Source organism: Lytechinus variegatus, chromosome 5 (assembly GCF_018143015.1).
Source record: "Lytechinus variegatus isolate NC3 chromosome 5, Lvar_3.0, whole genome shotgun sequence".
In the NCBI taxonomy this organism is placed as follows: domain Eukaryota; kingdom Metazoa; phylum Echinodermata; class Echinoidea; order Temnopleuroida; family Toxopneustidae; genus Lytechinus; species Lytechinus variegatus.
This window is the reverse complement of record NC_054744.1, coordinates 5837702-5860960: the sequence shown is the minus strand read 5'-3', so window position 1 is coordinate 5860960 and position 23259 is coordinate 5837702. Positions and strand designations below refer to the sequence as shown.

General features: G+C 36.2%; 1 long non-coding RNA gene across 1 annotated transcript; it reads left to right on the top strand.

Moving 5' to 3' along the window:
* Positions 1-2311: 2311 nt before the first annotated feature.
* LOC121414737 lies at positions 2312-7839 on the top strand. The gene is made up of 2 exons (XR_005969898.1): positions 2312-2631; positions 7517-7839. It is a non-coding gene; the product is annotated as an uncharacterized LOC121414737 (long non-coding RNA).
* Positions 7840-23259: the final 15420 nt, after the last annotated feature.

Here is a 23259-nt window from a genome sequence, read left to right as displayed (position 1 = left end):
TCTTCCTCCATTAGGTTCATCTATCATTAAAACTATACCACAAAAACGACCCAGAAATTTTGATATAAATAATTTTAATTGAAAACTGACCCATCGAGTTGCGATATGCACTGGGCACATTGAGTCCCTTCCTCGATCCCTCAAATGTGCTGCTCTTCCGGGGGGGGGGGGGGGGGTACTCACGAAATAAGGTATACAGGGATGTGCTGCTGGAATGGGTCGCTTTTTAGGAAGAAATCCCTAAATATCCTTAATAATGGGTACCTTTTTAGCCAAAATGACCCGTAAATATAGGTATGGGTTTTGAACCTTCAGCCGCACACCTCTGTCCAAACCAGAGCGCGAAGCGCGAGCTGAATTTTTTTTTTGATATTCAGATCAGAAGAAGGGACATTTTAAGGACTGATTTTAGGAATTCATGAAGAGCAGACATATCTCACCAATCCACTAATGCGAACGTAATCACGGACAGGAAATGTTTATATCCGAAGACCTTAACATGGGGCAATCACCTTTTGAGTCATGTAAAAGAAGCACATAAAAAAATGATAACTCAAGTGCTAGGAAATATATTTGGTTTATATTGAAAACGGGATGTTTTAGTACCACAGGATTATACAGTGCGTATCAAAAAATGTTTACACTTTGAAAAAGCCATGGGAATAAAAAAATATACAACATGTGGGTGATTTTTTCACTTATAATCTTGGGTTTGGGTCTTATCTATCTAATGAAAGTAAACGTTTTGACAGAATGTTACACTTGAGTGAGCACTGTCCATTTTTGTAGAGCTCTCTGTTTGCGCAGAAATGCTCGTGTTCACGCTGTGTCAAGAAGAATGGGCGAAATCAAACCTACCCTGCGAAACATTGTTTCCCTTGCACTTTTAGTTGATTGAAATTAAACGGATACATTCAAGCATTTTGTAACAATTTTGCCACCCAAATTGAAATTTCAACACTGAGTAAGCACAACCATTACCCTGTGCCAGCTGGATCTGAGGACGTAACTGAATCTGAACAAAAGTTTATATCAGACATCTCTAGCATTTTCACTAAGTTTGTATCATTTAAAGTTGGTTTAATTTAATTTTTCATTTGATAATTGTTTCTCCACACCTTTCCCAAGCTTGACAATGATTGTAAAATGAAAATGAAGCCTAAACCATTTCATGTAAATCACAGCTCAGTGTAAAGCAAATATCGTCATGGTGGTCTCGTTGTGTGGGGGAGGGGGTGGGGCGCAATGCACTCTTCGAAGTGTTTTGTGCAAGGAAGCAAGTTAAAAAAGGTAAAAGATATCATCAAATCAATTTTACTAGCTAAATTACACGTGTTCTACATTATTAAGGTCTATACTTTTATTCTCATAACTATATGTTTCCAAGTTCTGCGCAAATCATTTTCACTAACTTTTCAAAAGTAAGTGGTGCTCACTCAAGCGGAAATATTTTTCGACAGTTATATCGTCATTTGCTTAAATGGATCTGTACCAATGTTAAAATGGGGAAAAGATTTCAGGATATTTGAAATATATAATTTTACAGGATTTTTTCTAAGTGTAAACTTTTTTTTGATACGCACTGTTTATCTCGTTAAACAGACAATGCGAGCACCAGGAACAATGAAGACGTATAGGCCCTGGGCAAATTATGTTTCATAAAGTTATGATAAAAATGTTTCTTATGTAATGTAACATAATTATAATATACATGTAACATTATAATGAATAATATTTTTGTCTTTCCCACTGCATGCGTTTCTCTTCCTTTCTCCCTTTTTTCTACTTTTCCCCTTTCCCTTTTTTTTTTTTTTTGGGGGGGGGGGGCATGTGCCCCCATGCTCCCCCTGTAGTTACGCCACTGTATGTCCATAATGGCAAATACCCCTCCGATATTATTATCTTTTTTACCCCATGATGGTTTAATGGTTTTGTTAGAGATTACATTCAATTTTTTTTGACATTCCATCTTAAACCCTTCCCCAAAACCCCAACATTGATGAATTGGAAGAAACGGGGTTTCTCTTCAATGTTATAATAAGGACATAAGTATTTCGTTTGGAAATGTTGAACTGGCTCTTTATTTGCATTTTATGTTTCAATGTTTCAATAATGTTGTTTTATTTGTTAAGCGGTATTTTAGGAAGAATTTTCACCAATAAAACAATTATCTCTTGTGATTTTTTTTCTTCATTTCTTCCGTAAAAAGTGGGGGATGTTTGTACAGGCCACCCCCCCTCCTCGAAAAGTGGGGGGTGGGATATATCCCCCATCCCCCCGGGATTTACGCCAGTGGACGCAGGCAATCACTATAAACGACATGCAAACGCCCATGGTTACGCACTTGGGCGAAACGATCGAGCGCACATAATTATGGCGGGAACATTTTGAATAGCTGATAGCCTGATAGGCATGCAGGTGAATGTGGATGTATTTTGCCGAAAAGAGTGCAAGCAGGACAGCCTTTGGAAACAACAATGGCATTTTAAATGTCCGACCAAAGCGGCACACGACAACAGAATTTAAACACCGGAAATTTGTTCTCAAACTGTATACCAGCCAGGATTTCTTCTCCCGAAATTGTGCCTATATCAAGAGGAAAGATGAAAAGTGCACTGTGGTGAATACCAGGTAAGTGAAACATGTGAAATACGGTTATTTTCTAACAATTCTAACAAACCTTTTATCACAAAAATCGTAAAATATCTTATTTTTAACCTGTTGGTTTTATAGTAACGACACAATCCAACAAAGTTGGTGAAGTACAGCAAGTCTGTATACAGGCTGACTAACGCAAGACAAAACAGACGAGAGTTGAACAGTTTGCTTGGAAGGTTTAAAATGGCTAAAAGATGGACGTTTGTAAACGGCCTTCTGCCAACACCACGTACCAATAACATCACAACAAAAGGGCAACCATAAGTGTTTGTCAGTTATACCATATGGACCTGTGGTTTAAATAAACGAACTTTAACTTGTGAGGAGGAAATCCATAAAACAATAAGATCATCTTCATGAGATGATGAACTTAGAATTGTGCGGAATAAAGTACAGAAGGGTACAAGGTCAAGGGTAAAGGAACTGGTGCCCCCCCCAAAAAAATGCAATAGACGCTTCTTGTGATCGAAAGAATTTCCTTTTCTCATTAGATCCAAGGTAAAAGGGCAGAGGTAATGACAGAGATAAAATGGACAGAGATAAAAATGGCAGAGGTAAAAATGGCAGAGGTAAAAATGGCAGAGGTAAAAATGGCAGAGGTAAAATGGCAGAGGTAAAAATGACAGAGGTAAAAATGACAGAGGTAAAATGACAGAGGTAAAAATGACAGAGGTAGAAATGACAGGTAAAATGGCAGCGGTAAAAATGACAGAAGTAAAAATGGCAGAGGTGAATGGCTGAGGTCAAAATGACAGAGGTAAATAATGGCAAAGGTGAAAGTAGCATAGGTAAAAATGACAGAGGTAATAGTGGCAGAGGTAAAAACACATAAAAAATGACAGAGGTAAAAATGACAGAGGTATAAATGGCAGAGGTGAAAATGGCTGAGGTAAAAATGGCAGAGGTAAAAATGACAGAGGTAAAAATGGCAGAGGTGAAAATGACAGAGGTAAAAATGACAGAGGTAAAAATTGCAGAGGTTAAGTGGCACCTAAGGGGTGAAAATTGAAAATCACATTGAACTACAATACGGAATAGTTTCAATACCTTTCTCATTGACAACATAAATTGCTATATAGACCATGTGGAGATACATATATATATGTTTCTATCGTGTTTTATCATGGGTACACAAATGGGACTCGGGTCTATCTATATATATTATATACACACACACACATCTACATACAGTGCGTATCAAAAAAAAAGTTTACACTTAGAAAAAATCCTGTAAAATTATGCATTTGTAATATCGTGAAGATTTTTCCACATTTTAGCATTGGTACAGATCCATTTAAGCAAATGACGTTATAATATTCGAGAAAAATTTCCGCTTGAGTGAGCACCACAGCCCTTATTTTTGAAAAGTTAGTGAAAAATGATTTGCGCAGAACTTTGAAATAGTTATGCGAATAAAAGTAGACCTTAGTCATGAAGAACACGTGGAATTTAGCTAGTAAAATTGATTTGAGGATATCTTTTACCTTTTTGTAACTTGTTTCCTTGCACAAAATACTTCAAAGAGTGCATTGCGCCCCACACACCGAGGCCATTGTGACGATATTTGCTTACACAGATTTACATGAAATGGCTTTGGCGTGATTTTTATTTTTTAATCATTATTAAGCTTGGGAAAAGTGTGGAAAACAAGTATAAATGAAAAATGAAATGTAAACCCACTTTAAATGATAAAAAATGGGGAAAAAATGCTGGAGATGTCTGATATAAACTTTTGTTCAGATTCAGTTATGCCCTCAGATCCAGCTGGCACAAATAGGGTAAAGGTTGTGCTTACTAAGTGTTGAAATTTCAATTTGGGTGGCAAAATTGTTGCAAAATGCTTGAGTGTATCCGTTTTATTTCAAGTGACTAAAAGTGCAAGGGAAATGTAAGAGAAATTTTTCGCAGGGTAAGTTTGATTTCACCCTTTCCCCTTGACACAGTATGAAAATGAGCATTTCTGCGCAAACAGATTTCTGCGAGCTTTACAAAAATGGACATTACTCACTCAAGCGTAACATTCTGTCAAAACTTTTACTTTCATTGGATAGATGAGACCCAAACCCAAGATTGTATATGAAAAAATTACCCACATGTTGTATATTTTTCAATTCCCAGGGCTTTTTCAAAGTGTAAACTTTTTTTGATACGCACTGTATATACACACATGTACCAAGAAAATGGGATGGAAGGGATGGAATATGATATATTTTTTTAATATGAAGTTCAAACCTATATCACAAAATCAGATATGTGTATGTCAAAGGTTGACATTTTCGCACACTATAGCAGCTTTCAGAAATTATGCTCCAACCACCCCCTCAATTTTGGGGGCGGATGGGGGCTCATATCTCTATTTTGTATAGGTTTGACCAAAGTACACAGAGTTTATATGGTAGGAAAAACAAAATGACTTCACTTGTATCCATATTGTGTCCACATGAAAACACATTTTACAGTATTTCTAGTCGATTATTTATCTCATGATTCATACGTAAATCATCATTTCTATAGTCGATATCACCATGAAAATACCTTTTAAGGTTAAATAGACTCAATGATATGGTTGGGGACGTCGATCCATGTTTTGGATGACGGGAGGGGCAAAAGCGAGAAATCGTCCAAATTTTAGGCGCACTTTGCGCACTAAATTATATAACAGAATTTTCACAAAATAATAAGTTTATAATTATGTTTGATTGTATTTTAATGTCAGGTTTAATGGTTCTACAGCAGTGGCTAATGCTTTCCCATGCTCTTTAAAACGTACATTTACATTGCATTTTGTAAACATTTATAGTTGTCAAAATTATTGGGGGAAATTTTCCCACATTCTCCCCCCACCAGGCCAGGATCGACACATCCATATCGCTAAGATATTAGGCCCCATTCATAACTGAAATCACGATTTATTTCAACATGACTTCTTTTTACTCGACCAACCTTTCTGGTAACTTTACCATCGTAGCAAACTGTCATCACGATGGCAAAAGGGCAAATAAAATCACAGGCTTCCCACATTGGCAATGTTATATTAAACCTACTTATGAAACACACTCCTTGATTAATAATCCTCTTACAATGAATGCACAATTTCATTATAAGGAGAACGATACTAGTTTCACTTCCGAAAAGATATCATTATCATATCAAAGGAAATATATTTTGAGTGAGTCCGCCACTTCCCTTTGTCTCATAAAGACAACGAGGCTGTATGTGCCACAACCAAATTTGGAGAAGTTTTTATCTTTCTTGTGAGATTTCCCCCAAAGATTGCATTAACCATGGACCTATTACAAATCACAGACATTGACAAAAGACATAGTTTGACAAAAAATAACAAGACGTGTTAGGTTTGCAATGTCCGGCCCCGGGGGGGGGGGCACTTACATTGACGAGTGGATACCATGCGCGACCAAAAAAAAACACGTAAAAAGGATGTCTTTTTCACGATAGGGCACGTTACGTACGTAACGTGATAAGGGTGTCAAAAACACAAAAATAATGAAAAAAGGGTATCTATTTCGCTAGGAAAATTACGTGTTTAGGGTCGAATTTGCTGGGATGATAAAACAAAATTAAATGTTTTATAAAGGATGTCCTTTTTGCCCAAACACGACGTGTTGAGAGTCCGATTTGCGCGAGGTGTAGAATGTGGGGTCGTACTAAACCAAATAAGGTAAAGCCGACGACCGAAGGACCCGTAACAATAAAACATTCCTGTACTTGTTTAGGGGTTTATTTCAGGGAATATTTGCCAAGAGTATCGTTTTGTTTCCAAGACTTGTTAAGGGTAGGGTTTCACACGCCAATACTTGTTAAGGGGTGCATTTTCAGAATATGGAAATGACGTGTTTAGGGTGTTTTTTAAGACCCCATGTTCGCGCATGGTATCCACTCGTGAATAGAAGTGCCCCCCCCCCCCCCCGGTGTCCGGCATATCACTAGCAAGAGAAAATGTATGTACAGAGCGTCCCACAAAAACGAAACCGAGATTTAGCGATGATCACAAATACAATAGACAAATGACCTACCAATGTAAAGCTTAGAATCTCCTTTTTCATTTGAAATAATTTAGATTATTCCTCATTCACGCATGAGTGAGCAAAAACAATTTGAAGAAAGGATACCAAAAACTCATTTGGCTGGGGTATCTGAATTTCAAAAAGAAAATCATATGCCTAAAAAGTTTAATATCTGGTGTACCTTAATCACAAATCGTTTTTGCTCACTCATGCGTAAATGAGAAATAATCTAAGTAAATTAAGATAAAAGAGGAGATAATAAGCTTTGCAATTATAGGCCATTTGTCTATTTTATTTGTGATTAAGGATTTGATAAATCATCGATGAATCTTGGTTTTGTTTTTTGTGGGACACACTGTATTGTACAGATATAAAACATGGAATTTTTGTAGCTTTTTAAGGATTCTGCGGTTATTTTATGTCATTTATGAAAATGTTCTGATTAAAGACTGACATCAGTGTAGGATTGAGATCTGGAACCTTTTGGAAAAATCTCGTTCAGCAAGTTGAAAAATAATCTTTTATGAATTATACAATTGCGAAACATAAATATTTTTTCATAAAACAGAAATATCAACAGATATCCGCATGATATGCATCAATAGGAATCAACTTTAATTGGTTACCAGAAATCCAAATCTTGTTTGCTTTGGTATTATTGTAACTGTCATTGAAACTTTGATTGTGGTTGGCTGCAGATCCCTTTTACCTTAGAAGAATGGGCCCTACATGGTCTGTTGTTTTGTTGGATAATATAAATTTAGAAGAGAAACGGAACATAATTACATAACATGGTTTCGCTTTTCTTTTCTTTTTATATACATCGGCGCAAGAATTAACTGGTGTCGGCCAAGACTTCCACTCCTTCGATCCTGACCCACAATTGGAAGTGGAACCACCAATCGTGCATGCAGTCTGGTCAGCGATGAACTTGGGAAGCTTTCATCAGGAGGTGATATGGCGGGTCGGAAGAATATAGGAGAATGAGAAGGCATCCGGATGTGATGTGGTTATCTTTCGGTGAGATGAGGTCTGACGTCATTGTTGACTGGCCAATCAAATTTCCCAACTGACAGGACCCAGTTTTATAATCAGGCATCATAGTGACTTTTTTATCAAACGAACTATACTAGGTATCAGTATCTGAATATTTGGACAGTAGGGGAAGGCGGGGTAAGTTGAGCATAGGGGCAAGTTGAGCCACCAGCCCCAGGCCAATAATGAATGAGTCACGACATTGTGGTGGTGTCATGTATTGATGACCCATAGAATAACCCCTAACCCCACCACATTGTTTCCAAAACAAAAAGTATTTTTTAGAGGGAAAAATATGAATTTCAGCCAAAAAAGTAAAAAAGAGTGTGAAATATATAATGCTTTATAAACACACACGTCTTTAAATATAATAAAGACATGATAACAACATTATTAGTCCAGGTATGGATCTTCATTCTTGTCATTGTCTTTTATATGATGGATGCATAATAAATGTGTGGATACAAAATTATCGCACTAAGTTCAGACTGGGGTAAGTTGAGCCAAACAGCATGGGGCAAGTTGAGCATTGGTAATTCCTATGGTAATGTATCTTAAAAAACAAACAAACCATAAAAATTGATTGAAATGCAGGCTGAAAGGAGCAAATTTACATGACTGCTCTTTTCCTTTTACAGGATGTTACTATTATAGAGAATTAGCAAGTGAAAGACTTAAAACAAAAAATTGACATGCTGGTTCTCCCCAATACATTTTGTACATAGTTTTGTGGCTCAACCTACCCCAGAAGGTGGCTAAAACTTACCCCATATATGGGGCAAGTTGAGCCATTTGACATCGTTTTTTTGAAAGGTCACGATGACTTTCAGTGTGAGGTAGAAAGTTATATATAGGTGGAAAATATTTCAGAAGAATGAAATTTTAAGGCAAGGTACTTATTTCAACAAGATTATTAATCATATCATTTCTAACATGCAAAGAGCAAAAACTGTCACAACTTACCCCGCCTTCCCCTATATGTGGAAAAACCGCGGTTACCAAACGTAAATGTCAGACATCGCATCTCTTCTACATTTAGTCCCTACAGGCGGGGACGCCCACAAGGCATAAAAGGAGCGCCCGATTTTATATTGATTTTTTTTAAAGGAATTAGTTAAAGAAAAAATAATTTGCCATAAATTGTGGGTATAAAAACTCTCTACCGGAAATATATATTACTCTCTTTTACAGATTTTCTCATGCTATGTGGATAGTTTGTCGGAAAGATAAAAACATCAGTTTATAATGAGTTTTATCATAAACAAAACGATAAGAGTGTAATAAAAAGAGAAATAAAATCAAAATCAAGAAAATGTAATTTTTTGCTTTAAGGACAAGTCCATCCCAACAAAAAGTTTACTTGAATAAAAAGAGAACAATTCAACAAGCATAACCCTGAAAATGTCATCAAAATAGGATGTAAAATAAGAAAGATATGACATTTTTGATTTTCGCTTATTTTCACAAAACAGTTATGCACATCCTGAACGGTATGCAAATGAGGAGACTGATGAAGTCATCCACTCACTGATACTTCTGTATTTTATTATATGAAATATTCAATTTTTTTCCTCATTGTCAAGAGAAACAACGATTAATTCCTCCCTGAACATGTGGAATGAGCATGGTTTAATACTATATGGTCCCGTCAAGTTGGTCCTAATCAAATTGTCAAATATTTTTTTAAAATGAAATATTGTATAATTCAAACAAAAGAAATAGTGAGTGATAGAAATCATCGACTGACTCATTTGCGTGTCACTGAGTTATCACTGTTTTGTGAAAAATAAGCGAAACTTCAAAATGCCATAACTTTCTTATTTTACATCCGATTTTGATGAAATTTTCATTGCTATGTTAGTTTGATTTTTCTCTTTTTATTCAAATCAACATTTTTCTTGGATGGACTTGACCTTTAAAAATACAAGTTTTTCCATCTCAATTTTAATTGAAAATATTGTAAACCTAAAGGCGGCTTGATACTCTCTATTGTAGCTCCAATGGTGTGTTGAGGAAATACATATTATCTGATAGTGATCAAAGTGGATGCCATGTAGCAGAGATGCACTTTCAGACGTTTGATGTGGTAAATACGGAGTTCCTTTGTGTTCCGAAATTCGGATACTTGCACCTCTTTCGTTTCATCAAAAGTCCTATTGCTCCCCTACTATATTATTAGGAGTAGAATGTGGATGGTGGGCTTTGATCGACGAACTTCTATAGCATGTTGATACATGTACCTTGGTTTGAAAGTTCATCCGAAGCAGTTACATCATTTAGGGGTTATCAAGGATCCAGTTGGTCTTTAGCCGGCCCGGGATCGACGACCTTTACGTTACACAACGGAAAACTTCCCGTCAAGTCCGCAACTCCTCAAGCAAAATAATATCAATTACATGGAAATAGGAAAATTAAACTGGCACAACGCTTAAAACTTAATCCAAATTTGGTGTAAATTAAGGAAGTTATGACGCATTAGTATTTTTTGGCTTATTTTTCACAAAAGAGGTATTCGCACAAGTACATCACCAATTCACTATTTCTTTTGTATTGTATTTAATGAAATATCTTAATTCCTCTTCATTATTAATTTGGGTTATATTGTCAGTGTACGAAAGGGAGATTTGTCCTGTGACATCACAAATCTTGGTTGCATTGCCAATTGGAGGATCTCCATAGAAGAAGTGAATTCGACATTCAAATACCCATAACTTTCGTATTGCTTTGCCAATATTGTTCTCAAACTTTCATTGATCTTATTCTTTGATTTTCTACGAGTTATATACAAGCGTTTTATTCTCCTTTAAGTGGTAATGTTTTGTACAGCTCTGATCGCATAATTTTGCAGCCCTGTTAGTTAAAATCTGCTTTATAGGCAAAATACGAGTACATCATTCTTTAAAGACAAAAATTAAGTCCTAGAGAAGTAACTTATAGGCGGCAATTTGAGAAGGCGTCGATACGCAAGAAAAAAAGGGGGTAAAATGCAGAATATTTTTTTTAAACAAAAGGTAAATGCATCTTTTGTAAAGTTTTAGGAGTTTAAAATTTTACTTTTTTAGACCAAATCTCTTTGTTTTTGTTTTGGGGGTTTTAGGGTCTCATTAGATTTAATATTTGCTACCGTTACTAAAAAACGACCTTTATTGCCAGTTTGATTCTTCTCCCAATCTGTTAGAACAATTATGAAAAACGCAGACAACTTTTTAATTTTTTTACCGTCTCTACTCCATGAGCATAAAAGCGCAAAATTGCGTTTTGCCAATTAAAATTTGAATTATCACCTGGTAAGCTATAATTTGACCAACAAAAATATTACAAAAAAATAATGCATAGAATTTGAGAAGTAAAATTGTTTCATTTTACATGTTTTATGTATTTAATTGCTGGTATCTTCCGCAACCTTATAAGACATGTCTATTTTCTACACTTTGTAATTCGAATTAGTAGGACCTACAAGTTCCTGTAAAAAAATATTTGCGCTAAATTTTCAAATTCGTTATTTTTTTTGTCTGGAATGTTGTTGCACACAGCCTTTTGTAAGTTACGAAACTGGTGACCCTTTGTTGTGCTAAAATGATATATCTGAATCAGCTGACTTAGCACCTAAAAATGTGTTCCAGTCGTCCGTAACTTACACAGCAAAAAACTGTGGTGTTAACCGGCGTACATAGGGGACCACACTAGTTATTTTACATCGGTATTAAATTGTTAGTTTAACACCTATAGGTGTTATTAAAACACCTTTGGCTGTTGCATTTACACACTATGGTGTTATGTTCAATCTCGAGGGTGTAATTTTAACACCTCATGGTGTGGTCCTCTATTAACACTAACTGGTGTCAGTTTTAACACCACAGTGTTTACAGTGTACAAACAGGTTTATGGAACAACACCCAGGACGATTGATTAGTAAATGATCGTGTTACACCTTCTTTTGGCTACTTGTATTTATTCTTGTTCCTGTTCCTTATAAAACCTTTGTCCCTCTTTCACCCATCCAACTGTCTCATCCTCTCTTTTAGTATCTCTCTCTCTCTCCCTGTCTCTCTCACATCTCCTTCCCTCTCTCCCTTCCTCAGCAGTTCTGTTTTGCACATGAATAAAGAAGATGATGAGAGTGAACTTCATGAAATGAATGTTGATGAAACATTGATAAATTTGATTTAATAATAACTTCTGCAAAGGAATTGAACAAACTTCCGATTTATCCTCAGATCCAAACCCTATGATTAATGTATAAAAAACTGATCTTAATCCAATGTACAACGAACTATATAACATTGCTAATTTGAAATATGCTTTGCTCTGTATATTCATCATAAAATAGAAATACGAAGTGCAGTACAGCTCATTGTCAAAAAATACTATTCAAATAAATCTAAATTGGTATCAAATTCAAAACGTTTTCAACGAAATCATGTTCATGTTCTGAAATTCACTCTTGTGAAATAGAATACGACGATGTACCCCATATTTTTAATTTTAATTATACCTGGAATGTTGCAAAGTGCTTTGTTATTGCGGCATTCACCAATGACTAAATATTTTAATCTTCATGAATTATCTTTTGGATGATGATGATGAACCTAAAAAATTGGGGTTTACTTTCATTTTGGTTGAGATATTTGATGATACAAAAATAAGGGAATAACGAAGTACTTATTATAATCATAAACTATCGTTTGTTAAAGTTTGCTATCAATTTCAATCCATTTTGCAACATTTTACATAGACTGAATCTGGATAAAAGGCACGTGGGGTTGGCGAATTGAAGGTTATTTGGCTTGTACAGTGCAGAAACAAATCATGAGGGTCATTGAAAATAAAAAGCAAATTTCTTTATCACCAAAATATTCAGTGACAAATCACTCGGTGAAGGCATAAAAAGAAAATTTAATAAAATTCAATACAATTGTATATTTCTCCTGAAAACTCGAAAAAGATAGTAAGTGTACCAGGAAAATCCAGTCCTGCTCAGAAATTTCCTTTAAAAAAGGAAAGCTATATTTAACAATTTGAATATACATCAACCTTCTACATTATGATTACCTTCTGCATATTTACAGCAGCCAAGACAACCTAAAAGCTGGCCGGTAATCTGAAATTAAGGTAAATGTATTTTTTGGTTACTTAATAAGACCTATTCACAGAATAAAGAACTTCACTGGGCGAGAAAATGACATGCGTGCTAACGAAAGGGTTGCTAAGATAACACAACGCTCTGAATAACGGACCTGGGCCCTGTTGCATAAAAACTTAATATAAAATAGTGATATGGATCCTTATCATATGATTGGCTGATTTCAATCACATGACCAGTTATATAATTCAGCGAACAGGAAAAAATGGTAATTGAACTTGGGGGAAGTTCCGCCGTTATTAAAATTCCCGAGAGTCCTAAAAGATTCATCGATTCACTGCGATGTTGAAGCTTGTCCAATGTTGCAGATTTAGGCAGTAGGTTGTGAAAAGTGGCCCCCCAAAATACCAAAAAAAAATCATACTATTATGAGTATGGCTTATCAAATGACAAGGATCCACATCACTATGATCTCATAAAACAAATAATACACATCATTTTGCTTGAAATAATTACACATACTTGCTACCTTTGAGATGGTCTTAATGCCCTCGCTCGGCTCTACCTTGGGCATGTTAGAACTCTCTCGAAGGTACACCGTGTTTGTAATTCTTACTAATGCCCTAGATGTGTAATGAGTGTATAATGCAATTTTGCCATCCAATGGTATATCATGGACACCCCACAAAGAAAGAAAAAAAAGACGTATATTGCAAAATTAAAATTTTCCCCATACACCATTTCTGAACTCCCCCTTTTTTTGGGGGGGGGGGGTCATTGCGCGACTGGATGGATGGCAAAATTACTGTAATAGTAGATTTCATGCAATGGGGCCCGCCCAGGGTGTTTAAGGAACAAAACCAAATTTAGCATGGGGGAAAGGGGGATTCATAATAGCTGAAAAGGTGTGTAGATGATATTCACAGGGGACAGAGTAAGCAGTTGAACAGCAATGAATTTTCAATTTCCAAAAACTTTTATTGAATTTTTCAAAGAAAAAAACTGCCAAAAAAAAATGACCAGCAGCCCAGAAGATTCATTCACGTATACAAGATACCATAGCAGCTAATGACTTCTTGATTCGATGGGGCAAACCCCAACCCTCACAAAATGACCAGCAGCCTTGTCTGAGCTGAGGGTCTTCTTGACAAAATCGCACAATATGTGACATTACCTTGAGACCTATTTTTTGGTGCACAAAGAAGCGGACTGGATACTGTTGTGCATGGTATACAACTTTCCATAATGAAAATGCTTTGTTAATATTTTGAGTAGCCAATAGTATGAAAGACAATGCATCAACTTGATTATGTTCTTGGGGTAGGGCAACAATTGATGTTTTTATGGAGAACTTCATTCACAAAAAGAAATCCTCCCCCTCCTCTTTCCCAACTACTCCCTTTCCCTCTTCCTTGCCAGAAGAATCTATTAATCTCCTTTGCAGTCACCCTTGAACAAAACAACCACCTTATTTTCTTTAATCTGCCCCCTTCCTTACAACCATCTCCCCCTCCCCCCTTCTCCACTGATTGTGCTTTCTTCCCATACCTCCCTGTACTATCCATCCAGGGAAGCATTTCATGAAGATTGTTCGTCCCTGATTTTTCAATTCACCAATTCCCTGCATCTGATTAGCTAAGAGCCAATTAATGATAATCACTAACAAAACTTGTCATGAAATGCTCCCTGTATCTGCCCATTTTCAATCATTTCACATCCTTTCAACATTAAATATCCATGACTGACACTACAAAGTTTAAATTTTTACATAACGCTTACTATGGGTGTTTCTAAGAGCACAATGTTCTGTTTATGTTTTATAATTGGGAGGAGAGAAAACAATATTTAGTATTACAAATCATTTTTTTATCATTAAATTCATATCATTAAAACATGTTCATTGGCTAGGGGTTTTTTGTTGGGGGGGGGGGGCTTTTCTTTTAAAAGAGCAAGTGGAATATATTACGATTCTGCAAATAAATATACCTTTTTCTGTACATGATGCAATTTCATTTCTATGAATTTCAGTGAATACTGCATTTCTATCAAAATAGAAACCAACAGGAAAAATAATAGTTTTCTCCTATCAACCTAATTTATTCATTCACCATCATACAAGAACCAAATGTTTGCTTGCATACTGTATCCATCATGCCACCATGAACTCTGAGTGATCAGGCGAGGCACCGACAATGATAGATAGATCTAACGAGGTTAGGACTTCAACATAGGCTTGTCCTGAGGGAGTCCAGTTCATATCCCACAATGGTTTATAATTCCCCATCAATCTTTACAATACAATGCATGAACCATAGTAGTGAAGCGAAAATGTCAAATTTTAGAGACAGCCACCAATAAAATTTCCCAAAAAATCTTTCCATGGATATAAGAAACCATTTCTTCAGTCGAATGGTCATCAGGAACCAATGAGAACTCTCACAGACAGCACCCAATAAACTTGCTTAAAGTTGTTCCAGACTGGAGGAAACCGCTTCTTTCGCCAAAAAGTCATGGAGTGTTAGGAAAATGTACCAAAACATGCACTGTCAAATCTGACGGACTGCACCCAACAAAATATCCAAAACTTGTTCCTTGCTGGATAGAGGAAACTGTTTCTTTAGCCACAGGGACACTGTTGGAAAAATCTACCAATCACTGCCCTGCCCAGAAGATGGATGAATGAGCAGCCTAGCATAACTTCGGGCATGGCATCTGGTCGTGTGGTCCAGTGCTTTGAGCATTGGACTCATAATCGTAAGGTTGTGAGTTCGAATCCCAACTCTGCCATTGTCTCCACTTTGATAAAAAGGCCCAAGAGTGATATCTGTCGTCTATTACGTCAGCCACTATGGCTGATTAACCTAGACGTAAAATGTTTCCAAGGTAATTGGTTATATACCAGCTTGGCGTTAACCAGCAAAAAATGCTGTTCTGCAGAGTTCCTATGGGAGTTACCACATACAGAAACAGACCTGGCTGACAAGCTTCTCTGACATGATCATTGGAACTACATAAGCAAGAAGGAACTAATTCTATGATGTTCTGCAAATTATGCATTGTATGGTCACTGCAAAGAAGTGAAAGACTCACCGATTTGAATTAAGAGGTTTTTAAATAGCACCATATCATATGCAAATTGATCATTGAGTGGAGGCCCTTCTCCAAATATAACTGGCAATGTTAAGCATGTACATTCACCCTATCTAGCCCAGGTGGGGGGGGGGCTTTTTTTGTCAAGATATTTTTCATGATAAATCTGTAAAGATCAGGACACAACATTTAATGAGATTTTTCTCATGCAAATTTTAAGACAAAATTCACAATGGTTACAAAGTTAGGCAACATTTTGAAAGTGCATATCAGATCCAAAATTGCTAAGAGCTGTCATTTCATTTGACAATGCATTGCAATTTCTGTATGTAGCCAAAAGTTAATAAGTGTATCATCATTTTTACCTTTGCTGTTGACAAGCTATTGAATTCATGTATTTATGACTGAAAATAGAGATGACAACTTTTATTGAAAAAAAATTGATGAGAACCCACTGTCTATGTAATTTCAAAAATACCCTGGGCTATGTAGAGTTAAACACAGTGGCCCGTATTCTGAAGTCAGGTTTAACTTAGAACAGTCTAACTCTGTGCTAAAATTATGGGGAGCCAAAAATTCAAACATTCTGTTTATATTGTATATTTCTGTTTACTCCTTTGTTTCTTTTTTCCTTTACAATGAAAAAAATACTTGAGTTATCATTCCTAGACAATTATGAACAATTTGGATGTCATATGAGTTAACATATTGCACATGTACTGTTAGGGATTTGTGCTCAAATCTGCTCTCCATAGTTAAACCACAACATTAAACCTGGATTTAATTTAAACCAGAGTTCAGGATATAGGCCAGTAAAATCCCTTCACTTTTAGGGATTACATTTCTGAATGCCTGAACATGATGAAGATTCCTCTGAACAGGAAATCTATTCAAAATTCATTCCAAAGAAAGAGAGTTTTCTCCTGGACATCGAAAATGAATGTTGACAAAGACTTAAAGAATCTGCCTCAATAGAATTCAAACAAGTAGATTGTAGCTTAAAATGTAGAGTTACAAAGCCAGAAAGTGTATCAGATGTATTCTCTATTGGTGGCAAGATCGGCAAGCATGAGGAGCAAAAAATGGTCTTTATTGTCTCTGAATCTATAATACCAAGACTTCAGATTGCCTTTCATTTCATCAGAGTCAAATGAATCCGGGAAAATCCAATAAACACAGGAAAATTATATCAAATGGCTGGAAAAAGACAAAAATGACTTACTGGAACTAGATCCACTGAGAATTCCTCCAATGCCACCATAAAGAGGCCAACACTCTCACAAGATATTTAACAGCATTTGTGAGTTCAAGAGGCACATGAATCGCAAGAGGTTTTGAAGAGCTCTGGATACCATGCGTAAGCTGAAAGGAACACCATTCCTAGTAGTGTGGTACGGTATGTCACTGACACAGCTGCCGTAGGACTAGCGTGCCAAAATTGATTTTTTTGTTGTTTTGGCTTCAATTGTCCCTTTGGACCAAAAACGATGGGGTTCAAATGTTTAGACCCCTCCTTCCCTTTGTGGGGGTCCTTTTTGGTGCCATATTGGCCTGTACAATGCCCAATAGGATAATCCATTGTTTTCAACCTTATTTCTCACTTTTCTTCGCCAATTTCGTTTTTAAGTTGTCTGAGGTGTATGAGAATGAATATTTGACGATGTTGTGATGTCAATGTTTTTTAACTTTTACCATATGGGGGCAGACTTTTTAAACAAGTGGAATGCCTCTGGCCGTCTCACCTGCATCACGCGGTTCAATATAGCAGCAGTGCTGACTTTGCATACTACTCTAACTCGCACAAGATGTTCAGTGATACATGGTTACTCTTATGTCCTCTTTTTATGAACTAGACCAATAAACTTACAGAGATATGATGGTTATTCAACAAAAAACCCCAACATGGCCATGGTCAAGTTCTTGACCTTACATGACCTTTGACCTTGATCATGTGACCTGAAACTGGAACAGGATGTTCAGTGATACTTGATTACTCTTATGTACAAGTTTCATGAATCAGATCCATAAACTTTCAAAGTTATGATGGTAATTCAACAGATACACCCAATTCGGCTAAAGTTCATTGACCTTTGACCTTGGACATGTGACCTGAAACACGCACAGGATGTTCAGTGATACTTGGTTACTCTAATGTCCAAGTTTAACGAACTAGACCCAATAAACTTTCAAAGTTATGATGGTAATTCAACAGATACCCCCGATTCGGCCAAAGTTCATTGACCCTAAATGACCTTTGACCTTAATCATGAGACCTGAAACTTGCACAAAATGTTCAGTGATGCTTGATTACTATTATGTCCAAGTTTCATGAATCAGATCCATAAACTTTCAAAGTTATGATGGGAATTCAACAGATATCCCCAATTTGGCCAAAGTTCATTGACCCTAAATGACCTTTGACCTTGATCATGTGACCTGAAACTTGCACAAAATGTTCAGTGATGCTTGATTACTATTATGTCCAAGTTTCATGAATCAGATCCATAAACTTTCAAAGTTATGATGGGAATTCAACAGATATCCCCAATTCGTCCAAAGTTCATTGACCCTTAATGACCTTTGACCTTGGTCATGTGACGTGAAACTCATGCAGGATGTTCATTGATACTTGATTAACCTTATGTCCAAGTTTCATGAACTAGGTCCATATATTTTCTAAGTTATGATGACATTTCAAAAACTTAACCTCAGGTTAAGATTTCGACGTTGATTCCTCCAACATGGTCTAAGTTCATTGACCCTAAATGACCTTTGACCTTGGTCATGTGACATGAAACTCTAATAGGATGTTCAGTAATACTTGATTAACCTTATGGCCAAGTTTTATTAACTAGGTCCATATACTTTCTAAGTTATGATGTCATTTCAAAAACTTAACCTCAGGTTAAGATTTGATGTTGACGCCGCCGCCGCCGCCGTCGGAAAAGCGGCGCCTATAGTCTCACTTTGCTTCGCAGGTGAGACAAAAATGCCCCAAAATTGTAAAATATTACCCACAAAATATTATTTTTCCCTTTTGGAATGCTAGTCCTACAGGATGACACACCATACCGCACTATAGTGGTCACACAGTACTTGGAAGATAATCTTATTCCAAACACCAAATATAAAGGTGGCACATGCAACTGAAATAAACTTCTGAAAGTCAGCAGCATTCTTTTCACCACCAGTTCCTCTGTCTTCTCTTTATGCTGAAAAAAAAATGGTTATCTGCGTAACCGGAGAGCCAACCAGGTTTTGATTGATCTTATCAATGCCACTTAGCTCCAAAGCCACATTGGCTAAACTGCTCCGTCAATATTTCAAATGCCAATACGGATAATGAGTCAACTTGAAACACTACAGTGGCAAGGCTATAGAAGTAAAAATTTGACATTGCACTTCTGAAACAAGATTCATACTATATATATTGCTCTGATTGAAGGAGCATTTTTTTTACACATCGTGGAAAAAAAATTGAAGTGCAGACCCTCATAAAAATTGTTTATTTATATCCGAAGTTGAAGATTTGGGCAGACAAACCAATATTTAGGTCCTACCATCTATCATCACATATCTAAACATTCGTGCAGTCCACATTATCTCTTCACATTCATGATGTCATGATGGATACACACTCGGCACTTGTACAAGTGGTGGTGCCTTAGGCATTAGCACAAACATGAGGTTTATGTAGGTACATGGTGAAATGAACGCAGTAAGTGTGGAATATTACTGTATTTCAAATTGAAAGGACACATACAGAAAAGGAGAATATATATTTATTGCAAAAATAATTTACATTGCTCTTTCATTGCTCTGCAGCTTAAAAAATTGGATCAGTGTCTGTATACATATATAAATTTCTTCTAAAAATTGTTGAACTTCTTAGCACATTAAGTCAGTCATGGGATATGCAATGTTGCAACAATGTAAAACAAAGATAAAGTTAGAGCAACAGCTGGAACAATTAGTACTGGGAGGTGTATAATGAAAGACAGAAATGGGTAAAATTTCCTCCCAATATTTTCTATTGCCCTCAATAAATAATTACTGGAAACCCCAATGCATTGTCTCTCATACTTTAGGCGACACAAAATCATAATCAAAGCACTTACATTATGGTAAGTTGTATACCATGCACAACTGTGTCCTGTGCCCTTCTCTGCCACTGAAAAATGGATCTCTTGGTAGTGATGTCATTAATTGTGTGATTCTGGCAAGAAGACCTCAGCTCAAACCAGACAGGAAGCCATGTTTGTGAGGTTAAGGGCCTACCATCATCGATCAACGAGGTCAACTGCTATGGTCCTGCAACTTGAATGAATCTTCCAGGCTGCTGGTCTTACAATTCATTTTTTTGAAGAAAAAAATACACCTCATGAATACAAAGCAAGTATAGCATATAGCACAGACAATTGTACACTGTAGGGCAGGTCCAAGCTATCTGACATAGACATAAAAGTCACCGCACACCTTTTGATTGTTTTGCGACCCGATTTCGGAGAAAAACGCTGTGTACATTGAGACATATGACAGCTTGCTGTATAAAGTCATCCTACGAATACTCATTGAAATATGTGACTATACTAGCATCATCGTTTGCATTGAAAAATGAACATCTAGTTGAAGTGATGTCACAGTAATCATACAATTTACTACAAATTAAAGTCAATTTGGCCCATACTAATAAAAAATAAAGGTTTAAATCAGCTAAAATTATTTATTATATGCACAGTTAATTTTAAGCCTCGAAAAAAAAGAAGATAGTTGTTCATCACATTTCAGAAAGTTGACAATATGTGATTTGCTCCAAAACCAGATTGTGGACCATTTGAAAGGTGTGCGGAGGCCTTAAGAGACAAATTAAAGAGGTGGTTCACAAAAAGTTAGGTGTGATTAAATTTCTACTTGCGTGTGGAAAATAACAGGGCCCTGTCTTACATAGAGTTGCGATTGATCCATAGAGATGTATACTAGTAGTATATATATCTCTATGGATTGATCCAACCAATCGCAACTATGGAAAGTCAGCAATGTTAACATATAAAATGCATGTTTGTTTAAAAAAATTCTAGATATGAATGTATACATGTATTGATTTCTTTGAAAATTTGGTTGAGTTCTCCTTCGTCTACAAGGACATTTTGCAAATTTCCTGTAAAAAAAATTATGACACTATTAAGGATTTCCATGGAGTCACGATTGATTGGATCAATCATAACTATTTGTAAGACGGGGCCCAGATCATTAAATTGTTTAAATCACTCTAAAAGGACACAATAAATGCAAATGAATTGATCAGACTGTGTATCAAATATTATTAGCATGTTAACGCTTCAGCATGACTTGACTTTAGGTCAGATTTTGTTTTGTTTTGAAACAGTCCTAGAATTGTTTTGCTATTGCGATCAAAAAGAAAATGCATATGTACATCTAATGAAGATATGAACTCATTCCACTCGATTTATGAGTACCTTGCTCAAACCTCATTATAGTTTATCTTTATGCTGTATTGCTGTTATATGGTTTAAAAAGCAGAAACTAAGCTTTGAAATTTCATTCTAATTGAAAAAATAATGAAGCCATTACTTGGACACTGCAACGTATGAAGATGAAAAACAAGGCTATTTCATGACCAAAAACATTTTGGATAAATCTACTGAAGATTTGAACTCATTACATTTAATATGTGACTGGCTCACTAAAAACCTACTTAAGTAAATCATTTAAAAGGCTGATCCTAACCATTATCATAATGATATTGTAACATATGATTGACAAAAACCCTGTTTGCTGTTTTATAATAATAATACATATAATTTATATAGCGTCTTTTCCATTTTGATTAAATGCTCAAGGCGTTTTGCGATTCAATATAGCAGCAGTGCTGACTTTGAAAATGGTTATTGAATAATTATACACAAAAGAAAATACTCATATGATAATAAAATAACATTTACCAAACATAACCTTTGACTATGATCATGTGACCTAAGACATGGACAAAACAATCATTCATACTTGATTACCCTTATATAGAATATGTTTCGTGAAATACATGTGTAGATCCATTAACTTTCTAAGTTCTGATTCCAATTCAACAAATACCCCCAACACGGACAAAGTTCATTGACCTTAATGACCTCTGATCTTGGTCATGTGACCTGAACACACACAGAATATTCAGGGATACATGATTACTCTTATGCCCAAGTTTCATAAACTAGACCTATAAACTGGAATGACAATTCCACAAATACCCCCAACATTATCAAAGTTCGTTGACCCTACATGACTTTTGAACTTAATCATATGACCTGAAACTCGCACAGGATGTTCAGGGATACTTAATTGCTCTCATGTCTAAGTTTCATGAACAAGATCCGAAATACCCCCCCAAAAAAGTGGTCAAAGTTCGTTGACCATAAATGACCTTTGACCTTGGTCATGTGAGCTAAAATTCCTGCAGGATCTTCAGTGATACACTATCACCCTCATGTCCAAGTTTAACGAACTAGACCAATAAACTTTCAAAGTTATGATGGTAATTCAACAGATACCCTCAATTTGGCCAAAGTTCATTGACCCTAAATGACCTTTGACCTTAATCATGAGACCTGAAACTTGCACAAAATTTTCAGTGATGCTTGATTACTATTATGTCTAAGTTTCATGAATCAGATCCATAAACTTTCAAAGTTATGATGGGAATTCAACAGATATCCCCAATTCGGCCAAAGTTCATTGACCCTAAATGACCTTTGACCTTGGTCATGTGACATGAAACTCATGCAGGATGTTCAGTGATACTTGATTAACCTTATGTCCAAGTTTCATGAACTAGGTCCATACATTTTCTAAGTTATGACATTTCAAAAACTTAACCTCAGGTTAAGATTTCGATGTTGATTCCTCCAACATGGTCTAAGTTCATTGACCCTAAATGACCTTTGACCTTGGTCATGTGACATGAAACTCTAATAGGATGTCCAGTAATACTTGATTAACCTTATGGCCAAGTTTTATTAACTAGGTCCATATACTTTCTAAGTTATGACGTCATTTCAAAAACTTAACCTGAGGTTAAGTTTTTGAAATGACGTCATTTCAAAAACTTAACCTCAGGTTAAGATTTGATGTTGACGCCGCCGCCGCCGTCGTCGGAAAAGCGGCGCCTATAGTCTCACTTTGCTTCGCAGGTGAGACAAAAACTTAAACTTGGTTAAGATTTCAATGTTGACGCCGTCGCCGCTGCCGTCGGAAAAGCAGTGCCTATAGTCTCGCTCTGCTATGCAGGCGAGACAATAAAAAGGAAAGTAAAATATCAAATAATATGAAAGCACTTTCTAACTCAATTATAATACT